At 37.0% G+C, this 6,660-nt stretch overlaps 1 non-coding gene across 1 annotated transcript; it reads left to right on the forward strand.

Moving 5' to 3' along the window:
- The first annotated feature begins 5,721 nt into the window (after window positions 1–5,721).
- Window positions 5,722–5,828, forward strand: LOC130456644 (U6 spliceosomal RNA). The gene has a single exon (XR_008915713.1). It is a non-coding gene; the product is annotated as a U6 spliceosomal RNA (small nuclear RNA).
- Window positions 5,829–6,660: the final 832 nt, after the last annotated feature.

The raw sequence follows: 6,660 nt of genomic DNA on the forward strand, positions 1-6,660 counted from the left end.
ATTTACCTGGGTTTTAAAAAAATATTTGGCAAAGTCTTGCATGATATTCTTGTGGAAAATGTGGAAAGATGTGGGCTAGACAATAATTCAATTAGGTGGATTTAAAATTGTTCAAATGGCCAGACCTACTCAAAAGGAAGTTTCTAGAGGAGTGATATTGACAACTGTGGTCAGCCCTGTGTTTTCAGTCAACTTTATAAATAACTTAAATAGGCATAATAGATATTTGTAATGCATTAATAGATGATACAAAGCTGGAAAGAATGGCTAGGTGACATCACTGGGTAACAGAATTAGGATTTTTAAAAAGGGCTTTACAATCTACAGCTTTGGGCCAAATCTAATAAATGAAATTTAATAAAAGCAATTATGAAATCTTATACTTGAGTTCAAAAATCCAACTTCAAAAGTATAAGAGAGGTGAGGTTATTAAACAGCAATTAATCTGACAAAGATCTGGAAGAATTTTAGTACACTACAAGTTCAGTATAAAATTAAAACATTAATCTGATCTTGGGTCAAATTAAGAAAGCCAGAGGGTCTAGAACCAGAGAGGTGACAGTCTTGCCATACTCTGTTCTTATCAGACCCAATTTGGCATATTTTATTTGTGTGTCCTATTTTAGGAAGACATTGAAAGATACCCTTGATAAACTACAGAACATGCCCCAATGACTAACTAGAATGGTAAAGGACCCTATTATCATACAATATAATAACCAATTAAAGTAGGACATTTAATCTTCAAAACTTGGGAAGCGCTCATCAATCTAGTGTTTGATAAACCCAAAGATCCCAGCTTTGGGGATAAGAACTCAGAAACTGATAGGAAAATTAGAAAATAGTATGGCAAAAATTAGGTTTAAATCAATATCTCACACCCTATACCAAAATAAGGTCAAAATGGGTATATGATTTAAACATCGTGATATTATAAGTAAATTAGAGAAACATAGAATAATTTACCTGTCAGATCTATGGAAAAGGGAAGAATTTATCACCAAATAAGAGATATAGAACATTACAAGTTATAAAATGAATATTTTGAATATATTAAACTAAAAAGGTTTTGTACAAACAAAACCAATGCAACCAAGATTAGAAAGGAAACAACAAACTGGGGGGAAATTTTATAACAAAATTTCTCTGATAAAGGTCTCATTTCTTACTTACATAAAGAACAAAGTCAAATTTATAAGAATCCAAGTCATTCCCCAATTGATAAGGATATCGATATCAAAAGGTCAAAGGATATGAATAGGCAGTTTTCAGATAAAGAAATCAAAGCTATCAATAATCATATGAAAAACTGTTCTAAATTCCTCTTGATTAGAAGAATGCAAATTAAAACAATGCGGAACTACCCCTTCACATCTATCAATTGGCCAATATGACAGTAAAGAAAAATGATAAATGTTGGAGGAGATGTGGCAAAACTGGGACACTGACGCATTGCTGGAGTTCTGAACTGATCCAACTATTCCGGAAGGCAATTTGGAATTATGCCCAAAGGGCTATAAAAAAATGCATACCTTTTGATCCAATAATACCACTCCTGGGTCTGTATCCCAAAGAGATTTTTTTAATGGGAAAAGACCTGTTTGTACAAAAATATTTATAGCTGCTCTTTTTGGGGTGGCAAACAATTGGAAACTAAAGGGATGTCCCTCAATTGAGGAATGGCTGAACAAATTGTGGTACAAAATGGTGATGGAATACTATTGTGTTATAAGGAATAATGAACAGGGTGGTTTCATAAAGAGCTGAAAAGACCTATGTGAACTGATGCAGAGTGAAATAAGCAGAACCAGGAGAACATTAGTCACTGAAATACAATCATCCAGAACAATTCGGAGGACTTATGAAAAAGAATGCTATCCACTTCCAGAAAAAGAACTGTTGGAGTAGAAATGCAGATGAAAACATGATTTTCCACTTGTTTATTTGGGTATTTGTTTGGGGGTTTGGGTTTTATAAGATTATTCACTTACAAAACTGAATAACATAGAAATGTATTTTGTGTGATAATACATGTATAACCCAGATTGAGTTGCTTGTCAGCTCTGGGAGGAGGGAGGGAAGAAAGGAGGGAGACAATATGGATCATATAATTTTGGAAAACTTATGTGGAAATTTGTTATTAAAATAAAAATAAAACTTGGGAAGCAGAAGGAAATGCAGTCAGATTGATAGATGCCTTTAAGCATTAGAATGCTTTATGAATGAAGGAGATACTAGTCGTCTTTTGCTTGGCCCAAGAGGGTAAAACTAGAAATACTGAGCGAAGGTTACAAAGAAAGATTAGGATAATTACTATTATTACATGTTAATTTTGGTTATTTACATTTAATTAAAGTATTTAGTTATGAACTATTAAGTTATCAAATAACATCATTAATAGCTACCTAATAATTCAATAATTCTAATAATTAAAGCTATCCAAAAATGGAATAGACTGCCTCCAAAGGTACTAGATTCTTCTTCACTGGAGGTCCTGGAGCAGAGATTAGATGACCATGTGTAATTGGTCAATCAGTAAACATTTATTTTTGTTGTTCGGTCATTTCAGTCATCTCCAGTCCTTCGTGATCTCATTTGGATTGTTTTCTTGGCAAAGATACAAGAGTAGTTTGTCATTTTCTTCTCCATTTCATTTTACAGATGAACTGAGGCAAACGGGGTTAAGTGACTTGCCCAGGGTCACATTGCTAATAAATGTCTGAGGCCAAATTTGAATTCAGGAAGATGAGTCTTCCTGGCTCCAGTCCCACCTAGCTGCCCAAACATTTATTAAGTGTCTGCTTTTAAGGAAATCATAGAGAAGATTCCTGTTAAGGCATGGGTTGGAAAAGCTAACCTCTGATACTGATTTTCTGTGATCCTTGACAATTCTGCCTTTAAAGAGTGTGTTTGAGTGGCTGCTAAAAAGAAGGATGAGGAAGAAGCTTAACAAGATATGGACCACAGGGGCAAGTCTGTTAAGAGGATCTGTTTATGTTAAGATGGAACACAGCTTTCCAACAAAGCATAACTTTCCATTTCCCTCCAGAGTTGAGTTATTAAAAATAATCTACTCTGAACTCTCAGCACCTCCCTCAGAAGGCCCCCAACAGATTTTGGGGTGGGGGGAGGAATGAGAACATTTGGATTGCCAGTAAGGCAGCCAGTCAGAGCCGCCTTCCCCAGACAACTTGGGAAGAACCCTTGCACGCTCCCACCCCCACCCCCAGAAAATCAGCATGTTTATATACACATCACACATTCATAATGGATTAAACACATGGAGTCACAAAGGATACAAGTGAAAGGAAAGAAAAGCTTTTTCTCAGGCTACACACACACACACACACACACACACACACACACACACACACGCACACACGCACACACACACACACACGCTCTCCATTTTTTCCCGGCCAACCTATTCTTTGTTGAGTGGAAGTCAATTGGTCATTAGGATCTGTTTGAAGACATTCCAGCACAGGTTGGGTGCCCTGTGAAGCTATGTAGAAAGTCCCTTTCATGAGTGGTGGGGCTCTGCCATGTCTATTTTAAAACGTCACCCCAAAAGACTCATTGGTTCATTCCTTGGGGAAACAGAATCTTTTCTCCAACACTTTGGCAGGAAATAACAAGCTAATAATACACTTTTCTAGTGGTGTTTTTGGGTTGTTGTTTTTTTTTCTGGACAAAGAATTCTGGAACACATTGGTATACCCTCTCTTCCTTTCATTTCCTAATTCAGCAAATGCCAAGGTGCAAAAAAAACACGACTGTTCCATTCCTGCGTTTTCTTTGGGGCTGAGTGGGAAAATTCCAGCTTCTGATGGGATAGGACTAGATAGCCCCTAAAGTCTCTGAGGCAGTGCTATAAATGGCTTTGGAGACAGGAGAATCTGAGTTCAAATCCCACCTTCAATACTACTAAATGACTGGACAAGTCATTTACCATCCCAGAACTTCAGTTTTCTCCTCTGTAAAGTGACAGCTAGATTAGACAGCCTCTAAAGTCCTTTCCAGCCCTAAAGCTATAACCTGATGACTCATTCCTATGATCATTGCCCTTCTAAAGTAGATTCTATGAAAACATCTTGGTAAGAATAACTAATAACTGGGGGCAGCTGGGTGGCTAAGTGGATTGAGAGTCAGCCCTAGAGATGGGAGGTCCTAGGTTCAAATCTGACCTCAGACACTTCCCAGTTGTGTGACCCTGGGCAAGTCACTTGACCCCCATTGCCTAGCCCTTACTACTCTTCTGCCTTGGAGCCAATACACAGTATTGACTCCAAGATGGAAGGTAAGGGTTTAAAAAAAAAAGAATAACTAATAACTACATTCCAGTCAATTTAAGGATCTCTCTTAAAAGGTTAGAAAATAGGATGTGATTTAATATCGATGAGGAGACTTCATTTGAAAGGAATCCATCTAACATACTCAAATTTGTAAATTTTAAAAATTAATATTCGATACTCCAATTAATGTTTATTAATGTTTAACTTGAAGCAAAGTGAAAGTAAAATACCAGAGAAACCGAGAGAGCTCATCAGCCTTCCACGTGAAAAAGAAAACAAGGGAGGCATTGCCCACAGCTTAAAACCCATAATGTAAAGGACTCACATAAACAGAAAAGGAAAAGGGAATTTTGGGATGATGAAGAATGCTGGGAGATGAAGTCCAAAGGATTCACAATTACCACTTATCCAACCTCAGCATCTGCATCAGACATTGCCTTTGCCTAGAATATTTTCCTGCCTCAATATGACCCCTTAGTACTTTTCCTTCCAGGCTCATCTCAGATGCTGTTTCCTCCATGATGCTTTCCTTGATCTCTCTAAATGGCAGGCTTCTTCCCCTCTTTGAGTTTCTTAGCACTCTTACTTGAATCTCTCTTTTGCCACTCATGCCAAGTTTTGTTCTATACTTTTCCGCATACATGGCACATCCCTACCCATAATCATGCTTTTACCTTTCTTTGCATCTCCAGCACAGAACAGCACATATGCCTAGCCTGGCACCCAAGAAGCACTTTAAAAAAAAAGGCTTGTTGACTGACTTAATGTATTCCAACTAGAAAAGAAGCTCATTCAAAACAATTTTTTTTTCTCTTGCTATTTCCTGAATCTCATAAGTCCTTGAATCTAGCAATTTGAACATTAGAGAACTAACCAAATTTTGATACAACCTAAAGTCATGCTGAACTTCAAAGATTCTGAGGCTTCAGGAAATCTTGTGTTAGACTAGGAACTCTAGAATGAAAGTATCGGAATTGGAAGAGACCTGGAACATCATCCAATCTCACCCATATCTTGGGCATTCTCATCACGTGGTCATTCATGCTCAGCACAATTGATTTGGAGATGAAAGTGACTTTATAGACCAAGTCAATATCCCCAATTTAATGCCAAGGAAACTGAAGCCCTCAGCTTAACTGAGATTAGCTCAAATTATCTGACTTGCTCAGGGTACTATAGCTAGTAAGCATCCAAAGCAGGATTCAAACTCAGGTCTTCCTGACTTCTAGAATGCTATACACAATGCAACTTGGGTATGATGAAGGCAACTCAAATCGAGTTTTCAGTTAAATTTTCAGAGCATTTATACCTCAAACTTTGCAAATGCTACTAATGAAGACTTGATTTATTATTTTATTAATTTCTAGACTTAAGAAAGGTAGGGAGAAAATGATAATAATGCAGAATCAGTTTCAAAGCGTGTCCTGTGCCTGCTTCAGTAGCTCATATACTAAAATCAGAACAATACTAAGAAGATTAGCAGGACCCCTGCGCAAGGATCACATGCAAATTTATGAGGCATTCCATGTGACCAGAATTAAAAGGGAAGCAACAAACTTGGGGAAAAAATTTTATAACAAATTTCTCTGATAAAGTCTAATTTCTCAAATATTCAAAGAACTAAGTCAAATTTATAAGAAATTAAGTCATTCTCCAATTGACAAAAATCAAGGGATATGAATAGGCAGTTTTCAGATTTCAGATTATTCTATTACAAAAATGAATAATATAGAAATAGGATTTGGGTGATAATTTATATATATAACCTAGTTTTGCTTGTCAACTCCAGGAGGAGGTAGGGAAGAGGGGAGGGGGACAAGACAAATCATGTAACAATGGAGAAATAAAACTAAAATTTTAAACTAAAAAAAATTTTAATTAAAAATACATCCTGCTACATTTCTCTTTTCCTTGGAAAACCAGTTGATATACTTTTGCCAACATACCCCTCCCTAGCTACCTCACTTAGTCACATTACCCACTACCTCTAAAGGCAGCCCATTTGGAGGTACTCCTAATTCTTAGGGAGTTTTTCCTACTGCAACACAGCTAGCTGATAACTACTTCAATTTAACGAGTATTTTTAAAATCCTTACCTTCTGTCTCAGTATCGATTCTAAGACAGAAGAAATACAAGGGCTATGCCAGGGTGAAGTGTCTTGCCTAGGAACACACAACTAGAAAGTGTCTGAGGTTGGATTTGAACCCAACTCCTCCTGACCCCCAGATCTTGCTCTCTATCCTTTGAGCCACCTAGCTACCCCTTTAACTAGCATTTTAAGAGCTTACAATGTACCAAGCACTGCCCATGTTGTTAAACATATTTTCAAAAATAGTCCCTGCCCTCAAGGAGCTTACATTCTAT

The sequence above is a fragment of the Monodelphis domestica genome, chromosome 1 (genome assembly GCF_027887165.1).
Source record: "Monodelphis domestica isolate mMonDom1 chromosome 1, mMonDom1.pri, whole genome shotgun sequence".
NCBI lineage: Eukaryota > Metazoa > Chordata > Mammalia > Didelphimorphia > Didelphidae > Monodelphis > Monodelphis domestica.